This window comes from Monodon monoceros, unplaced genomic scaffold (assembly GCF_005190385.1).
Source record: "Monodon monoceros isolate NGI ecotype Baffin Bay Population unplaced genomic scaffold, NGI_Narwhal_1 Super_Scaffold_10, whole genome shotgun sequence".
Lineage (NCBI taxonomy): Eukaryota > Metazoa > Chordata > Mammalia > Artiodactyla > Monodontidae > Monodon > Monodon monoceros.
In genome coordinates, this window is record NW_021703766.1 from 44,656,228 (window position 1) to 44,676,038 (window position 19,811).

The 19,811-nt window shown below is 48.7% G+C and overlaps 1 protein-coding gene across 6 annotated transcripts in view; it reads left to right on the forward strand.

Moving 5' to 3' along the window:
- Positions 1-19,811, forward strand: part of SIPA1L3 (signal induced proliferation associated 1 like 3) — a 236,791-nt gene that overhangs the window by 84,695 nt on the left and 132,285 nt on the right. For all 6 annotated transcript variants that reach the window (XM_029235191.1, XM_029235212.1, XM_029235204.1 and 3 more), the window contains exon 2: positions 10,936-11,002. The gene's annotated coding sequence lies outside the window, so the exon portion shown is untranslated. The remainder of the gene's footprint in view (positions 1-10,935; positions 11,003-19,811) is intronic.

Consider the following 19,811-nt stretch of genomic DNA (forward strand, 5'->3'; position numbering starts at 1 on the left):
AGAGCCACCCAGTGGGATGCTTCTCACATCCCGCTCCTAAAACGGACGAGCCCTATTGCTGGGGAGAGTGGATCTGGAAGGAAGGTGTTGGGTGGACACACACCCACAGGACCACTGCGTCTCGCCACTCCTGGGGCTCTGTTTGCGCTGTGGTCTGTCATCGTGGTGGCCCTGGAGTTGTTCTCTGTGAAGCTCGGCTTCCCTTCCCCTTTCCTGCTCCTAGACCCCGGATAAGGATGCATTCCTCCAGGGTTCTGGCGTTCCCCTCAGTATGGATGTGGCTGTCAGTGGGGTAGGGGCTCATGACCCCTTTGAGTTATAACTTGTCTCCTGCTGGGCTTCACTTGCAGTAGCTGTCCTCAGACTGAGGCTTCTCCCCTCGGCTAGACCACGTTTATTCACAGTGCTTTCTCCCCACTCTTGACCACGTTCCTTGCCCTTTCACCACCACGGAAAAGAAAGAACACTTCCTATCTCTGGAGCAGCATCTCTTCCTCTGTTTCCTCTCCTACTTGTCGTTCATCAGAAGCGAGAGCTCAGTTCTCACTGGCTCATCTATTTCTCTGCCCCCCTCAGAGAAGGAAGGACCTGGTTGTTAGTGACTCCAAGGCTTTATCTTGCGTGTGTGTGTGTGTGTGTGTGTGTGTGTATGTATATGTATGAATATTCTCAGGTTTCTGGTTTGGGGAGTTGATGGTGTCTAGTGGACCACTATCTACCCATGGATGGGAGAGAAACAGGTACAATTAAGGATATTACATGGAGAGAGAGAGAGAATATATGTGTGTGTGTGTGTGTGTGTGTGTGTGTGTACACACACACACACATGGAGAGAGAGAATTCATATCTTTATTGAGAATACAAAAATATGCCCTACAGAAAATTAGGCAGTGACTGGTCATTTATTGAAATTCATTCAACAGGCATTTGCTGATCTGCTCTTATTGTGCTGTGTACAATTTGAATCTGGCAGAAAACCACTTTGGGAAAACTCATAAGACCATGTGAAGATCACTCTCGAATCTCCCTTTTCTGCCTCACCCACGACGGCCAATCCATCAGCAAGGCTTGTTTGTCCTTGACCTGAAACAGATCTTCACCATCCTCCTCCTTTCCATTCTGTTGCCCTCCCCCCGCTCCCAGCCACCACCATCTCTCCTTGGGTGTCATAGCAGCCACTTCACTGATCTCCCTGCTTCTTTTCAAGCCCGACAGTCTCTGTGCAACAGCCAGAAGGGTCTTTCAAAAATGTCAGTCAGAACACATCATTCTCCTCCTCCCCGTCATACTTAGAATAAAGAGCATATGGCCGACTGTGGCTCACACAGCCCGCGAGCTTCTGCCACATCTCCTAGCACCCCTCCCTCCCTCTCCACAGCAATCTAGGCAAGAGGGCCTCCTATGAGTTTCTTTAACAGATTTCCTCCATCCTCCTCCATCTCCTGGAATATTCTGTTTTTGTTTTGTTTTTTTAACTTTCATTAGAGACTTTATTACCAATCCAGTAATTCGGTCTGGGTAGCCCTTTGAGTGTCTTTTAATTGCGAAATAATTCACATACCATAAAATCCACCCTTTTAAAGTCTACATTTCAGTGGTTTTTAGTGTTTTCATAAGATTGTGCCGCCATCACCAGTATCTAATTCCGGTACATTTTCATCAACCCAGAAAGACACCGTGTACCCACTAGCAGTTACTCTCCTTCTGTGTCCCCCTCCTCCAGCCCCTGGCAACCACTACTCTACTTTCTGTCTCTCTGGATTTGCCTATTCTAGACATTTAATATAAATGGAATCCTATAATATGTGGTCTTTTGTGACTGGCCTCTTTCACTCAGCATGATGTTTTCAGTGTTCATCCATGTTGTACACAAATCAGTACTTCATTCTTTTTATAGTTGAATAACATTCCACTGTATGGATGTGCTGTGTGTTGTTTATCCATTCTTCATTTGATGGACATTCTGGGATATTCTTACTTCCATTCTCCACATGGCTTCCTTCTCCTTTCTCTTCAGTTCTGTGTTGAAACTCACTCTGGTTTCCTACATAGTATTTCTTACCGTTTGTACTAATGAATATATTTGTTTCCCTGTTGGTTTCTTCTGTCCCCTGTTCTGGACTGTGCATTTTGTAAGGGCGTGGACTCTGTCTGCTTTTGTTCACTGTGTCTACCACCCTGCCTTGCACAGTGCCCAGCGCAGGGTACTGCTTAATAGTTGCTGGATGAATGACTCAGTGTATCTCATCTTGTTCTCATTTTACCTCCTCCTAAGGCAAAATGATTGTAACCCTGTTCTGTGGGAAATTCTATATCTAGCTTTCTACTTGCTGTATCTAGCTCTCTACTTTAAATAGTGGCAGGTTGCTGGAAGGGTTTCTGCGGTGTAAAACACTGCTCCGTTGGTCATCTGCTGTGTAAGTCCACGGTATCATTTGAAAGTGCATGTGGCTGCCAGTAGGAGAGATCAGAAGTAACAATGGTGTAAACTCAATGGAAGGTGGTTTCTCTTGTGAGTAAAATGTCCTGAGATCTGCAGTCTGGGGCTGGGCTGGCAGCTCCACAGTCCTCAGGTAAAGCAAGATCCTTCTGTCTTTCTGCTTAACCATTGCTAGCACGAAGCTTTCATCCTTAAGGTGGCTTCATGGTCCACTGTGACTGCCAGAGTCCAGCCAGTGGGTCTGTAGTCCAGGTGGGAATCGGAGTAGGGAATGGGCACAAAAGTGTCGTCCAGCTCTTTGTTCTTGGTGAGGAATTTTCCTTGAAGTCCCACAACAATGTCTGCCTACCTCTTGTTGACCATCCCTAGCTGCAGGGGAGTTTGGGAGATGTAGTCTTAGCTAAGCATCCCGAGAAGAAGGGGGAGAATGGCTACTGGCTGGGCAGCTAGCACCAGCAGGTCTGTTTCCTGCCCCTGGTACCCTGGGCCATGGCAGCCAGCTTCTGCCCATTGGCCTGGGCCTTCAAGCCTCCTCCTTCCCCAAGTGGCCAGAATCAGAGCAGTGACTTTTCCTGTCAGGCTGACCAGAAGGTGAGATTTTGAAGCCCCTCAAGGGCCTTCAGTCGAAAAAACTGACCATGTCACCAGCAATAAGAATGATGGTAGCTCACCTTTGTTGAACCCTTACTACATGCTAAATCCTGCTCTAAACATTTTTCATGGAGTCATTTACTTCATCCTCATCTCCATTTTACAGATGAGGAAACTGAGGCACAGAGAGGTTAAGTAACCCTAGACATTCTCACTGTTAATAATGTTGTTTTTGTTCATTCTTCCCTTTCAATATATATAATGAATAAGAGGATTAAAGATAAAGCCTGACCTATTTTGGTAGATTGACCAGCGTTCTGTGATGAGCTGAGGTCTAGAGAGTGCTTTGTGGAAAAGCACTCGGCAGTTGAAGCCACACTGACAGACTGGTTTTATAGGAGTGCAGGAAGGGGCTTAACTCTTGGCACATCCAGCAAATGCCTGGTGACAGGAGGAGAAAGGATCCACAAGCTATGCAGGATTTCCCCGGCCCCTGAGCCTGCGGCTAGCAGACCACAAAGCAGTTGTGCCAGTGGGCTGGGCTTGGCCTTTAAAATCATGGTCTACCTGACTGCTCTTAGAGGTCTGTGGGGTGGAAGAAGGCTGTCTCCATTTCAGTCCTCTGAGAATTAATTCAGGCACCAAGTCATGTTTCTGGATGCCTCTGATCAGCCATGCTTGGTGGAAATTTTTGATTCCCAAAGTTGACCTCTGAGTTGAGTCTTTTCGAGACACCTTCAGGTCCCTGTTAGTGGCTGTTTGCAGACTCTCTGGGGTGATGGCACAGCACGTGGCTGCTGGAGTCTGGATGTAGCAGGTGTTTCGGTTAGGAGTGCGTTTGGCTGCAAGTATCAGACTACACAGGTGGCATTGTCACTTTAACACATTGGAGGTTGTTTGTGTCTTATAACATATGGAGGGAGATAATGTGGCTCAGTGGCTTGGCAGAGTGAATGCCAGCGCTGCTCTGACTCTCTTGCCCCCTCATGGCCACAAGACGGCTGCTGCACCCACCTTCCCCAGTGGGCCGGGGGACCCTGAGAATTCAGCCCTTCTATTCTGAGTAGTGTTCTGGGGACAAGAGGGACCCTCTCAAATCCTGGTGTCATGTCCACATTCCAAGCTGGAAAAAGGCAGACTGGCGAAGAGGCAGAGGACTGTGTGGATGAGTCTGACCCTCTTTGTGAAGAGAACAAACACTTTCCCAGATTCCCTGAATGAGAAACCTTCGCTTACCCCAATGTGAAGATATGCTTCTGCATTGTCTAGATACACTCGTATTTTCCTTTTGCATTTAGGTCTTGGATCCATCTGAAAACAATGTCTGAATGTAGAATGAGATGGGGCTCAAGGCTGAGCCGTTCCTCTTAACTCTGTGTTTGGGAAGTGGCATTGTTGGTAGTTCTGGAGCCAGACGCACTGAGTTCGAATCCTTCCTGGCTGTGCCACCTACCTGGCTGTGGGATCTTGGGTAGGCTGCCCCACTCTGTGCAGCAGTTTTCTGGTCTGTTAAAAGTGGGGAGTGCTGGTAGACCCGACTACACAGGGTTCTTATGATGGTTAAATGAGTTGATAGTTAACTTGACAACAGTGCCTGGCATGTAGCAAAATCAAAGCAAAAACCTCATGCTTCAAGCCAGAATGAGAATTTGCAAGGCCACGTGGGTCTGGGAACTTGGCAGGGAATCCCAGACCCCAGTCAGCTGGGAAGGCGAAGCACGTCACTGAGGTCACCATCTCTTTCTCTTTACAAGAAATTGTCAAACTGTTATGAAGATGTCTGTTCCAGTGTACACTCCCACCTGCAGTGACTTCTCCTTATTCCATAACTTCAGTACGTTTGGCGGTGTCAGACTCTGATGTTTTGGCCAATCTGCTGTGCACGAGATGGTCATGCATTGATGCTTTTCCTGAGCAGTTTCTCTGCAGGGGTCTGTCGTGTGCCACTGTACCACAGAGTTACTTGGGCTGGGCTGGAGGCAGGGCAGCCATTAGACCCTCCGGCACAGTGAAGTCCTCAGAGCCCCGTGTTCAGAGCCCATTACCATGATGCTTCCCTTGTGGGAGGGGAGGGGCTGGGGAGAGGACAGAAGATGAGGATGTAAGACCCTCGTAGTCAGCAATACAGCCTTAGTCACATTTGTGGACTGAATCAATCAGTGAAAGAACCAGTGCTGAATCGTTAGTGTATGTTATTAATAGAATATAGGTCATAAGAGAAAACATGATTAATTACAAGATGATCCCAGCAGCTGTCGTACAGGATAGTGATTGAGGGCTTAGATTTTCCCAAGGCAAAGTCCTCTCTTCGCAAAGCAACGTTTCTTTGTTGGCAGGTGGGTAGAGGCAGTTAAATGAATGGAGATTTTCCTAAGTCACTATTTCAAAGACAGGATGGGGATGGGTATAATGGGAATCTTCTCTAAATGAAGGACGACTGAACCACTTTATTAGTAGGGGAGTAGGTCCCCGATGCCGCAATGTGAATCTCTGGTAAAGTCTAAAAAGGAGAATGCAACTTGTAGCAGAAGGCCCCTGTGGGCTTGCTTCTCCTTCAGCTCAAATCTGAATGCCTAGATCAGCCGCTTAGACACCTGAATGCCTAGATCAGCCACTTAGACACCTGGCCGCCCCCATCACCGCTTGGTCAGGAGGGGTGCATGTGGCTAGGCCCTCTTAGAGGTTGGGTGCCCAGGGTGTGTGTCCTGTTCCGAGACAGAAAGCAGAAGAGAAAGCTGCCGTCTCTGGGCGCAGGGAGAGAAAAGAGCTAGTAGCCCTGGTCCCAGTCTGGGGCTATTAATTCTGTGCACTGGAAAAGCGGGTGCCAGCAACAGTCATAGGCTCTGACCAGTCAGATTAGCCACCCCTTCTTCCTTCCTTGGTCTTCGTGGTGAGGTGCGAATGGATGGTCTTTTCCATGTGAGTTGAGATGAAATACGAGGGAAGAAGTGCAGGAACAGGAAGGCCCAGGGGCACGGGCTGAGTCTGCCTTGGGGTCAGGAGAGCAGCGCCCTGGCTGGCTGGCCCTGCAGAAGCACCGCGCCCGGAGCCATGGCATGCAATAATGCCGGCTTCACAGGATTTCAGCGAGGCTGGAAACCAAGGTCATTAACATGTAAATACTTTGAAATGTGATATAAGCGATTGGTTTTCAGGATGTTGTTTGTGGAGTAATGGAACTTTTGTCAGACACTTCCCTGAAAGCCCATTTTTAAAAACAGAAAAAAGTGGAGCTGCTGTAGGTGAATGGGGGTGCAGAGGCCTGGAGGCTCGCCGGCTACCCCCCTTACCCTCTGCTGTCTCCCCAAGGACCATACTCAGGGGAGTTCAAGGTGAAACCTCCTGGGACTCTAGGGAGGCCTGGCTCTGCCTCCAGCTGGCCCTGGGCCCCAAGCAAGTCATCTCAGCATTCTGAACCTCAGTTTTCTTATCTGTCAAGTGGGCAGATCAGACTAGATTGAAGAGTTCTTCACCCAGTTCCTATGAACAGAGGCTTCAGAGATCTTTGACATCCTTGAAATAGTTGTGTGTGTGTGTGTTTCCTGGAGAGACATGCCATAGTTTTGTTTTGTCAGCTCCTCACAAGGATTGTATTCACTGGAACATGAAGGAGCGCTGTATTGATTTCTGAGGTTCCTTCCAGTTCTATCAGTCAGTTATTTCTGTTGTAAATGACAGAATCTCCCCAACTCAAACTGTCTTAAACTGCAAAGGGAAGTTAATGGCTCTGGGATCTGAAATCTCAGAGCTAGCCTGACTGGAGTCTGCACTCAGGTATTCTTGTCAGGAATACACCCTTCACCACTGCTGGATTCTGCTTCTTTCACCTTTGACTTTATTCTTAGGTGTCCATCCCCTCCCTCAGGTGGCAAAGAAGCCTTCGATAGCCCCTGCCTTACACCTGTTTCTTTCCCCCAGTAAGCAAGCAAAATTTCCAGGGCCAACTCTGATTGGCCTTGCTTGGATCATGTGTCTCTCCCAGAGCCAATCACTGTGGCTGAGGGGAGGAACCATCAGGCTACGAGTCAGGCCCGGACCCGCTCTCACTCCCAGGTTCTCTCATCTTGGCTTCTACTTCTTGGTATACACCCTGGGAAGCGAGGTGTGCAGCCCTGTGACTGTGACTTATGTGACAGATGAGCGAGGGCTGTTGCTCTGGTAGGTGCTGGAGTTGCTGAAGCAATTCCAAGGGCATCTTCCCTTCCCAGGTGGTGTGAGAGGGGCTCTGGGATGTCTGGGGTCCTGGCTGAGCTCCTGGCGCTGTAGCCTGCCTTTGCTGCCATTTCTACAGCCCTTCAGCACCTGCTGCGGCCCCTCCTGTGCATCAGGGACCTCGAACTGACGGACATCACAGCTTCCTCCACTTGACAGGGATTAGATTCTCAGCTCAGAGGGACGTGGCAGCACTGCACGTCACTGCTAATGTGCCTTTAAAGAGCCATGAACATCACTCTAGAGAAAGAAAGCGGGGGGAAATGAGTGGCAGAAAAGCAATTTCTGATGCAATTTAAAAGGCAGTGATTACAATTTTACAGGAGCTTTATTGCAGGGGCTTCCTGATCATCCCAGGAATTTTTTTAATGGGAAGTCTGGTGATAAAGGAAAATGTTCTGGGTGCTTCTGGTTCCCTCCTGGCCTGCCAAGCATCTTGAAAATCAAAATTGTTAGTGTTTCATAGACCAGCTTTAGGGATTGCAACTACCCAAGATGCTGTTTCTGATCTTTCAAAGAGTGTGTGTTTTTCTGTATTTGCTGATTCTATGTATAGTAACTGTTTCTAATTTTATTTTATGCTTTCCTAAGTGGCTTGGTAGTAAGCTCTGGGAATTGTCAAGAACCGTACTCACTTCTTCCCTTCTATGTTAGTTGAGAGTCATTCGGTTGCGTGAACAAATAGAAATTCAGGTCAGCCTGCATAAGTATAAAAGGAAATGTTTGAACTCACAGCCTGGAACATTCTATGTGTAATGGCTTCAGGGCTGCCAGGACCCTGTTTTCTTCCATCTCTTGGCTGCAGTCCTTTGTTGGTTTTATGGTCAGATAGGCTCTGAGGCAGCTCCACATATATATGCAACCAATTTAGCAGCCCCAGAGATTTCCCCGTAATCCCAGCACATGTCCTGAGACTGTTTAGTGGACCTAATCAGCCTGGCTTTGGTTCCAGGGCCACCCTGATCCACGTCTGAGGCCGGGGGCGGGGAAGAGGAGATGCGGTGGCTTTATTGGCCAGGCCTGGGTTTTGTGACACCACTCCCTTCCCTACCAACCCATGGATTGGGTCATTCCCACAGGAATTCCATGGGCTGAGTGAGAAAGATGAGGTTTCAGAGGGCCGACCTGGAAAGGGAAATGGATGCAGGATGAACCAAAACCACCAATGCTCAGGACCCCTTCCCATACGAAACTCACGAGGATCTGAATCTGCCACACACCCCCTAGTTGTTACGTTCCCTGGGCACGTGCTCCACCTTTACCCTGTCTCAGGGCTAGCATAGGGGTTCTTAATCTCAGGTCCATGGACCCTTGAAGGGTCCTTGGATGGAATTTAGAGGATTGTGAAGTTGACTGGGAAAAAAATTACATCTTTATTTTCTCTACCATCTAACTAAAATTTAGCATTTCCATTCCTTCTGAACAAGGGCCAAAAACCACGTTGTATCAGCAATGCCTGTGACTTTGTCGCTGCTAGAGATCAAAACGTTTTCCGTGGGCTTCCCTGGTGGCGTAGTGGTTGAGAGTCCGCCTGCCGATGCAGGGGACACGGGTTTGTGCCCTGGTCCAGAAAGATCCCACATGCCGCACAGCGGCTGGACGCGTGAGTCATGGCCGCTGGGCCTGCGCGTCTGGAGCCTGTGCTCCACAATGGAAGAGGCCACGACAGTGAGAGGCCCGCGTACCGCAAAAAAAAAAAAAACAACAAAACAACGTTTTCCATGTCACATTACAGTTGTTGTAGATATCACAAGGTACTGTTTACACTCATCTCTTTCTAAATTACTATAGTTATTGGACCCACCACTAAGATCTCATAATTTAAAGCATTCACAAAGAAGCACAAATATTACTGTATCTCAGGTTAGGTTTTGTTTTACAGATATTTTCTTTCTTTTTTTTTTTTGTTTTTTGCAGTACGCAGGCCTCTCACTGTTGTGGCCTCTCCCGTTGTGGAGCGCAGGCTCAGCGGCCATGGCTCACGGACCCAGCCGCTCTGTGGCATGTGGGATTTTCCTGGACCGGGGCACGAACCTGTGTCCCCTGCATCGGCAGGCGGACTCTCAACCACTGCGCCACCAGGGAAGCCCTGTTTTACAGATATTTTGATATCTGAATATAATCGATTTCCCTTGTAATCTTGTGTGTTGTATTTTGTACATTTGAACACATGATTCTGAGAAGGAGCCCAAACCCTTCTTCACTAGGCTGTCAACAGGGGTCCCTGGCCTGAGAAAGGTAAAGAACTAAGAACCCCTTTTGGCTTCTCCAGAACCCCTAAGGGCAAGATTATTGAAGCTATCCTGATTCCTGGACTCTGGGAAGTAGGCCAGCTGCTTGCTAGGTTTCCTTCCTCTGAGGCCCCCTGGAGAAGCTGGCTGGCATTTGAGGTCGGCCTTGGCATGTGGACGGCATGTGGACATGGCAGCATTGGGGAAGGATGGGGAGAGGCCTTGCCAGCCTGCAGTTAGCCCTGTCTTCATTGACCGCCATGACCATGTGGCCTGGCCAGGTGGTCGGGAGCAGGCACTGGAGGCAGGCTGCCTGGGTTCATCCCACCTGCAGTGTACTTTTGACTGGCTGGGCAGCCTCTAGGGTTACTGGGGCAGTGAAATGAGTCGGCACGTTCTGCTAGGATGGAGCCTGGCACATAGGGAGTGAGAGTCATTGTTTAGCGTATAGGAAGGTTCTAGGTTGTCCTCTCAGATCTCATCTCCCTGGCTTAGTAAGTGCCTGGCCTAAACCAAAATGTGATGGTGAGCAATGCAGACAGTGGCTTCTTGGCCTGGAGACATTCATTCATCCATGAAATACCCACTCAAATATGCACAACCATACTAAATATTCAAAAACATAAATTAATAATACAAAGTTACTGGGGCTTCCCTGGTGGCGCAGTGGTTGAGAGTCCACCTGCCGATGCAGGGGACGCGGGTTCGTGCCCCGGTCCAGGAAGATCCCACATGCCGCAGAGCGGCTGGGCCCATGAGCCATGGCCACTGGGCCTGCGCGTCCGGAGCCTATGCTCCGCAACGGGAGAGGTCACAACAGTGAGAGGCCCGCGTACCGCAAAAAAAAAATTAAAAATAATAATAATACAAAGTTACAAGCCAGTGCTTTTTCTCTGCCACTCCTCTGCTCACAGTTGTCTGAAAGCAATGTCTTTATAATGGGCTTCCATCTGCCCCGTCACCTCCCTGCCCTCATGTCCCGCTCTCTCTCTCTCTCTCTCCCCCCCTCCCCCTCCCCCCTCCCCCCCACCCCCACCCCACCCCCCCGGCCCTCCTGCCTCAGGTCCTGTGCAGTGACCGTCCCTGTGCCTGGAAGGCTCTTTCCCAGATAGTCACCCAATTTGTGGTCTCCTGTCTTCAGGTCTCTGTCCTCAGGCCTCCTCTGACCTCTCTGTGAAGCAGCAGCCCGTTGCTCTCCTCAGCCTACTTAGTCTCCATCAAGGCGCCGCCGGTCCCTGGCCGAGGATTGCGTTTGTTCAGTGTCTCGCTCCCCTGCTGGAGTGTCTGCCCCCTGAGGACAGCGACTTTGTCTTGGTCACGGGTGTACCCTTGCTGCCTGGCATGCAGCAGGCGTTCGATAAATATTTGTTGAGGGAGTGACTTCGTGAATGACAGGTGGATACTACAGCAGGAAGGCTCATGCTGGCCAAAGATGTAACCTCGTTTTTTTTCTCTCCGTAGATGCACAGTCTTTGACCTCGGCCCTCCTGGGACCCTCAAGCAGCACTAGTGTCCAGAACATACTAAGGTTGAGTACTGAGATTTGTGTGACTTTCATTTGCTTAAGTTTTACGGCTCATACATGTAAGGGTCTTTATTATTTAAAAAATTTTTTATTTGAAAGAGTGCCAAGGGAAAGATGTGTGACTCCTTCCCTGTCCCTCCCAACACCCACAGTCTGACATCTTCCCTCCGAGGTCATTGCAATCAGTAGTTGGGTGGGTGTCTGGCTGGACCTTTCTTCCTGCTCATGAACGTTCCTCCTTATCCAAATACACCCTCATTATTTTAATTTCTTACATAGAGAAAAAAGAAGCTGTGCTAGATGACGCTTCTGCAGCATGTTTCCCACTGTCCCCAGTGGTAGTGTATCTTGAAGATCTTCGTTCATAGCATCCATCAGTGTATCACAGTCTTTTTTTTTTAACTTTTCAATTTCCATTTTAAATTTTACACAGAGTGAAATTCACTTTTTGGTCTATGGTTCTTTGAGTTTAGGCAAATGCATGCCGTTGTGTGACTGCCACCACAGTTAAGATACAGAATGGCCCCATCACCCCATGTGTGGATGCGCTGTTTATCTATAGGCTAAAAGTATAGTGTAGGTAGTTACACGAAATTAAACTATGTACACACGATAAGTACTTACCTGTAATATAAAGATTTTGAATGTGTTATAATTAGGTTTCTGGGTTTTTTGCTAGTGAGCACCCTCTTTGGTTTCTTTGGCCCCGACCAAGTAAAGAAGGGGGCCTCAGGGTGTGGGGCAGCCCAGGTGGTAGTGGGGCATTCCTAAACGAGGATGTCAACCCTTGTTGGCAGGATGCCACAAGGGGCTTGGGAGAGGGGGTGCTGTCTGATCCTTGAATCACCAAGAGACCCTAGTAGCGTGGCAAGTGGGAGAACAGAAGATTCTGGCGTCCAGACTCTGGACACAGATAGTGGTGTTGGCTGAGTTGCGGGGACCAGTCAGTCGAGTTTGGGCACTGAGTGCATCTAGACAGGGGGACTTCCCCGGCGGTCCAGTGGTTAGGACTCTGCACTCTCACTGCCGAGGGCCTGGGTTCGATCCCTGGTCGGGGAACTAAGATCCCGTAAGCCGTGTGGCGTGGCCAAAAACAAAAGTTAAAAAAAAAAAATCTAGACGGTATCCTCTCCCTTGGCTGTTTCTTAGGTCCCTTCATGTTCCTTCATCCTGGCCTAAGGCTCTGCCCGGGTACCTGGAGCTTGTTTGTGGGACAGTCTCTTGGGGCCAGATTTCCATTAAGGGATGTTTCTTGGCACAATTCTGGTTTTTTTAAACATCTTTATTGGAGTATAATTGCTTTACAATGGTGTGTTAGTTTCTGCTTTATAACAAAGTGAGTCAGCTATGCATATACATATATCCCCATATCTCCTCCCTCTTGCGTCTCCCTCCCACTCTCCCTATCCCACCCCTCTAGGTGGTCATAAAGCACTGAGCTGATCTCCCTGTGCTATGCGGCTGCTTCCCACTAGCTATCTGTTTTACATTTGGTAGTGTATATATGTCCATGCCACTCTCTCACTTCGTCCCAGCTTACCCTTCGCCCTTCCCATGTCCTCAAGTCCATTCTCTATGTCTGCATCTTTATTACTGTCCTGCCCCTAGGTTCATCAGAACCTTTTTTTTTTTTTTGTAAGATTCCATATATATGTGTTAGCATACGGTATTTATTTTTCTCTTTCTGACTTACTTCACTCTGTATGACAGTCTCTAGGTCCATCCACCTCACTACAAATAACTCAACTTCGTTTCTTTTTATGGCTGAGTAATATTCCATTGTATATATGTGCCACATCTTCTTTATCCATTCATCTGTCGATGGACACTTAGGTTGTTTCCATGTCCTGGCTATTGTAAATAGAGCTGCAGTGAACATTCTGGTCCATGACTCTTTTTGAATTATCGTTTTCTCAGGGTATATGCCCAGCAATGGGATTGCTGGGTCGTATGGTAGTTCTATTTTTGGTATTTTAAGGAACCTCCATACTGTTCTCCATAGTGGCTGTATCAATTTACATTCCCACCAACAGTGCAAGAGGGTTCCCTTTTCTCCACACCCTCTCCAGCATTTATTGTTTGTAGACTTTTTGATGATGGCCATACAATTCTGTATTAACTTTTTTATTTTAAAGGAATTTTAGACTTACAAAAAGTGACAAAAATAGTACAGAGAGTTCACATTATCTACCCTTCACCCAGCATCCCCAAATGCTACCATCTTATATAACTGTAGCTCTACTATTAAAACTAGGAAATGAACACTGGTCTAGTACTATGAACTAAGTTATAGGCTTCAGTCATATTTCAACTAGTTTTTCTACTGATGTCCTTTCTCTTTTCCAAGACCCTATCCAGGATCCTTACTGCATTTAGTTGTCATGTCTCTTTAATCCTCCTCCAATCCGCATCGCTTCCTCAGTCTTTCCTTGTCTTTTATGACCATGACACTCTGGAAGAGAGCTGTCCTGTTATTTTGTGGATTGTCTCAGTTTGGCTTTGTCTGATGTTTCCTCATGACAGGGTTGAGCTTATGCATTATTTGGCAGAGGTGAGGGGCCCGCCTTGGTGCACGGCACCAGCGGGTCCACATGTCTCATCACTGGTGCTGTTAACCTGGATCACTTCATCCAGGTGCTGTCTGCTGGGTTTCTCCACTGCCCAGTAACTGGTTTTTCCCTTTGCAATTGATAGTTATGTTGGGGGAGGTGCTCTGAGACTACACTTGTTTCTCCTTGAACTTGCACCTGCTCATTTTGGCATGCATTGGTAGGGTGAATCTCGCCTGCAACAGTTATCACTGTGGTATCTCCCTAATGGTGATTTTTGTACGTTCCTCATTTCTTCTGCATTTATGAATTGTCCACATAATTGGTTCTGTTAAGGGAGACCTGTCCCTTCTCCCTCATTTATTTCAGTTATTTGGTTATTAACATATATCTGTGTGGCATCATAGATACTCATTTTAATCTAGCTCGTCCCTTTTTAATGTGGTAAAAGGTTCCAGTTTCTGAGTGAATTCCTAGTATTGCCTCTTAAACCGCAGGAGAACCGGCGTCATTCCTACATGGTAACGAGCGCCTTAGGGACTGGAAAGCAGGAGACAGGGTTTCATTTGTTCCTTCATTCATTTCTTTCCTTCCCTCAGCAAATAGGCCTCTGAGCACCTACTGTTATGGTCCAGGCGCTGGGGATTCAGGAATGAACAAAACAAACAAAATCCTTTCCCTACAGGAACTGACATCCTACTGGAGGATAAAACAATAAGCAGACAAACGAGTAAATGTGGGGATAAGTACTACAGGGATCAGTAAAGCAGGAAAGAGGACTGACTGGGAGCAACAGTGATTTGATTTGATTTGATTTTAATTTTTATTTTTTTTGGCCACACCATGCGGCATGTGGGATCTTAGTTCCCCAACCAGGGATCGAACCTATGCCCCCGGCATTGGGAGCACGGAGTCTTAACCAATGGACCACCAGGGAAGTCCAAGGGGGTGATTTTAGACCAGGTGATCCAGGAAGGCCTCTCTGAGGAGGCCCTGAAGGGAAGGAACAAGGCAGGACCCCGACCTAATTCTTCCATCTGCCAGCCAGGAGAGCTAAACGAATTCTCTCACTTCTGAACAGGGTTTCAGGAATTGTGGCAAACAGGAAAACGTGTTACCTCTCTGAGGGGCAGCCCCTACTGAGCTCTAGCCCATTTGTTGCCCTGGGGAAACGCCAAGTCTTGCCAGATCTGCTGATATTTTTTCCCCAATAGAAGACAGAAATGCGGAATTCTTGCTTGTCCATCGAACCCAAATTATGCTACATCAGCTAACTTTCAGGGATATGTGGATGAATATCTTTTGTTCATTTTCACTGTATTTATTTATTTACTTATTTATCTATTTATTTATTTTAAATTTTTATTTATTGGGCTGTGCCAGGTCTTAGTTGCGGCACGCACGATCTAGTTCCCCAACGAGGGATCGAACCCAGGCCCCCTGCATTGGAAGTGCGGAGTCTTAGCCACTGGACCACCAGGGAATTCCCTCATTGTATTTATTCATTAAGTTACCTTTGGAACAAAAGATACCAGTTTTTTGTTTTGGTAGGAATGTAGATTTTGTTTTACATATATGTATATATATTCAAGTTTAAAAGTGAGTTGATTTAAAGGAACTATTAAGTAAGTAATTGTACAGCTGGGACATAGATGCAATTGAAAAGGAAGGGTGAAGCACAGCTAGTGAGGTTTGGTAAACGCTGTCCTGTCTTGACCTTCCACTCTTTCTCCTCTGGATCAGGGGTTCTCAGCCGGGGACCTGAACTGAGGCTGGCAAACGATGACCATGGACATGTGCCCTGAGCCATTTGTGTCATGGTGGGTGTATCAGCCAGGAATGCTTTCAGCGGCAAAAAGAGAAAACCCAGCTCACAGCAGCTTAAACAAATGAGGCTCAATTTCTCTCCCATAACAACAAACCCAGAGGTACTTGGCTGCCGATGTCAGTTCAGAGGCTGAGGGACGTCCGGGCTGGGACCTCCTTGATTCCCTTGGCCTTTCCCTCATGGTTGCAAGGTTGCTGCTTGCAGCTACAACTGGAACAAGGAATGGGGAGAGTCACCTCCAAGCAGTGTGGTTTTCTTTCAGTTCTGAACCACTTCAGCAATCCCAGAATCCCCCTCCCCAGAAGGTTCCACTTACATCTCATTGGCCAGAAATGGGTCACATAGCCTCTCCCTATTTCAAGGAAGGTGAGAAATGTTGTTTGGCTTTTCAGCCTCTCCTGAGGAGGAAGCCAGAGAAAAAGGGACCTGAGAGTGTCAGTTGGGTTATCCAGCCAACAGTGTCTGGCTCCACAGGGGAACAAAAACAATAATAATGAACATTAATGGGTGCAGACTGTATGCCGAGCCCTGCTGTAAGCACTTTATGTGCATGATCTCATTCAGTCCTTCCACCCACCCTATGATGTCACTGCTGTGATCTCCCCATAGTAATGACTTGGAAACTGAGGCAGAGAGTGGTGACGCCCTTTATCAAGCAGAGGAGCCAGGGTGGGAACCTTTGCAGGGCCTCCAGAGCCCTCGCTCTTGGCCACTACACTTTGTCGCTTCGTAAGAGGTCCTGGGGTCCCAGACTGCTAGCTATCTGACCTCAGTTTAAATTCATCTAGGAAGGGAGGGACAGGGCAGCATATTTTGCTTCAGGGAAGTTTTGATCATTAAAAAGCTTCCTCATGAATCACATCCGTTCTGTGTAACTGTCTCTCACTGGTTCTGGTCCAGTCCTGATGAAGGGCACCAGCCACACATCTTCCTCCTGGCAGCCCTTGGTGGCTTGCAGATGGCAGAGTCTTCTCCTGGCCTCCTTTTCCAAACACACTGTACCTGTGCTTTTAACTCTTCTTCCCAGAATGACGCTTCCAGCCTTCTTTCCTTTCTTGGGGTTCTGCTGGTTGATTCAGCACACATTTACTATGCGCCCCCTCGGTGCCCATCCCTGTAGTGTAGTGGTGTGTGTGAGACGGCCTCATGGCTGAGCGGACCCTGTACTTGGGGGGCTCCTCGTCCAGGGAGGGAGCAGGCCCTCAGACAGTGACAGCCCAGGGTGGTCAGGGCTGTATGGGGGAACCCCAGGGGCTGTTGAGAGCCCACAGGAAGTGCCCAGGCAAGCCTGGGGGTCAGGGAGGTCTCCTGGAAGCAGCTTTGGGCTTTGAAGGAAGAATAGAGATTTGTCAAGGAGCAATTTCCCCCCTCTTCTCCACCTCCCCTTTCTTCAGTGAAACTCTTTCACTGTAGCTCTCCTTGCTGAATCTCCACCCCCTTCCTCTGTAAGATGAAGGGTTTGGACTTGGATTTCCATCCGTCCATCCAGCAAACATATCCCATTTGAGCACTAGGCTTACAGGGATACCCTCTTGGATAGAGAGTATTTGGGGAAAGCTCTGTTGGTAAACAACCCAGAGTCATGAGAGTCCTAAGAGGGAAAGCCACAGGGCCATGGGAACTCTGAGGAGACACCTGACACTGGCTTGGGGCTTCAGGGCCAGCTTCTTGAAGGCTGCGAAATCAATCACAACGGGCTGACACAGTGGCCGAGAGCACAGAGTCCAGCTAACCTGGGGTCTAGTCTTAGCTTGATCACTGACGAGCCCCAAGTAGGGAGCCTAACTCTGGGAGCTTCTATTTCCTCCTAAGGTTGTTTTGGGAATTACAACGTGACTGTGAATCTCAAGTACTTAGTGCCTGGCCGAAGTAGTCGTATAATAGATGAGATGGCGACGGTGGCCCCTTAGATTCATTAGCCTTTACTGCATGTCAGAAGTTAGGCAGCCTAGTCACCAGCCTGGAAGAGAATAATAAGCGCTCACTGCTGCTGTTAGGATTATTTATTCAGCAAATATGAGTGTTTACCTTGTGCCCAGCCCTGAGCTAGCATGGTGCCTGGATATAGCTGGACTGTGCTCTGGAAACAGGGCTTGTACAGCTGAGGCCTGGGCCAGAAATTTTACGGGAGAAGAGAGGAGTTTCCTTGGTGGGTATTGGAAACCCATAGCCTCTGGTCTCCCAGTCCCCTTTCCAATTAGTCCCCAGGCCTTTCAGCATTGGCCTTCAGCGTGTGGGCTGCCCTTGACCTCTGTGGCCAGAACGCATGGATGCTCTCTCTGCTCAACCCATCAGCCGAGTCCCAAATTAGACCTGACAGTGTGATTTATTCTCTGGGATGGAGCTGGGAGGGCAGAGCCCCAGTGGGTGATTCCGAGGGAAGGTTGTCAACCCGAATTAGCCCAGGCCCTTCATGCAGCCTTGCTGTTTCAGCTTCCCCTAACTAATAGGGTTTTCCCAGGGTGTTGCTGGCTTCTGAGCAGCCTCTTCCCAATTCCCAGGGGCTGAGACTTGGCTGTGATCCCTTAGGAGCTGTGTTTGATGAGGGCCCCGAGGCCTCAGGCTCTGTCTGAAGGGAGTGGGAGCTCTGGGCCCTTTCATCTGCCTCATAAGGCACTGAAAGTGGCGATTCCCCGGGGAGTAGTTATGCAGTCTGCCCCTCTCGCCCTGAGTTCAGGACTGCCAGCTGAAGGCGACCGCCTTGCTCCTCACCTCCCAGTCTGTAATCACAGTTGTCTCTGCCTTCATTCATTCACACAGAATGCCAGTGAGAGGCAAGATTCCGCTGCAGGAGCGAATTAACCCTGAAATCCTAGAGGTTGAACACAGCAAATGTCTATTTCTTACTCATGACCCAAGTCAGCTCAGCTGGGGGCTTTGCCTTGAACCTCAGGGACCCAGGATGGGGGGGGGGGCTCCCCTGTCTTGTAGCATCACAACTGGAACACACAGTCTCCAGGGTCACCACGGCAGTACAGGGGAACTAGAGGGTCACACCACAGCACTTAGATGCCAAGGCCAGAGTGACGCAGGCCACCTCTGCTCACACCCAGAACTAGCCTTGTGTGGCCTTGCCTAACTAACTGCAAGGGGCTGGGATGTGGGAGCATGTGGGTATTCAGTGAGCAGTAAATATCCTGGCCACAATAGGCAAGTGTGGTATTTATTAAGCACCTACTGTGTGCCGGGTTTTCTGAGAGGGCTCTGGAAGTACAGAGGTTCGGTGGAGGAAACCAAACCTCAGTAAGAATTCATAGAAGCCGCTGTGTCCTTACATCTGCACTAAGTGCCCTGATGGAGGAGCCATGACAGCCTATCCGGGGGGACCTGACATGTTTCGAGAGGTCAGGAGATGTCTCTCATAAGGACTGCCATTTGAGGGGAGGCCTGAAGGATGTGTAGACCTTAATGGATGGGGGCAGCAGTCCCAGTAGAGGGAACAGCATCAGCGGAGTTCTGGAGCTGGGAAGGGGCTTGGTTCTGGGAAGGAACTGGAAGGTGGCCAGCAACACTGTAGGATATGGAGTTGGGGAGAGGAAGCTGGGGGCAGACCATGCAGGGTCTGCGTGGCTGTGAGGGGGAGTTTGGTATTTGTTAACACCTACCTTTTGGAGCTGTTGAAAGAATCAAATGAGCTCAATCATTCTTTCAGCAAATGCTAAGTTTCAGCTCTTTGGCAGACAGTGTTTCAGGTCCGAGGGACGTAACTATGGACAAGACGGACAAATGTCCCTGCTCTCACGGAGCTGGCATTCTTGAAGGGGAGACAGATAAGAAACCAGAAAAGAAACAAATAATATAATTTTACTTTGTGAAAAAACTTCTGACCAATGAAATAGGGTCATTTAATAGAGAGCATTTAGTTGGGATTCTTTGGGCTATAAGTAGTAGCAAACCCCATTTGTGCTGACTTAAGCTGTCAGGAAATGTGTGGGCTCCCCAACCCCAAGTCCAGGTGTTTTGGGGGCTGCCTTCTGGGCTGGTGATTCGGCAGCTCAACGTGGATGGCGTGGTGGAGAACCCAGGTTCATTCTGCAGCAGCTGGGCTGTCCATGATGCACTTTTACCTTAAGACAGGTCCCTTCCATGATCATTGGGTGGCAGTTGGGACATTGCAGGGAGTCTCAGGGGTGGGAACAGAAGCTTTTTCAAACTCTGTGTGCCCCAAGGATCTCTGTAGTCCACCTTTGTAGGCAGTGAATTTATAGGGCCAGTGGGAGAGCAGGGAGGAGGCTTCCGCCATAGTCCAGACGGGAGACGGGGGAGGACAGAACCAGGATGGGAGGGAATGGAGGGTGAGGAGGGGGGCAGGTTGGGAGGTAGAATGGCCGGGGCTTGCTAACAACATGGTTGCTGGAAAGAAAGGATGCTGAGCGCATGCGCGCGCGCACACACACACACACACACACACACACACACACACACACACACACAC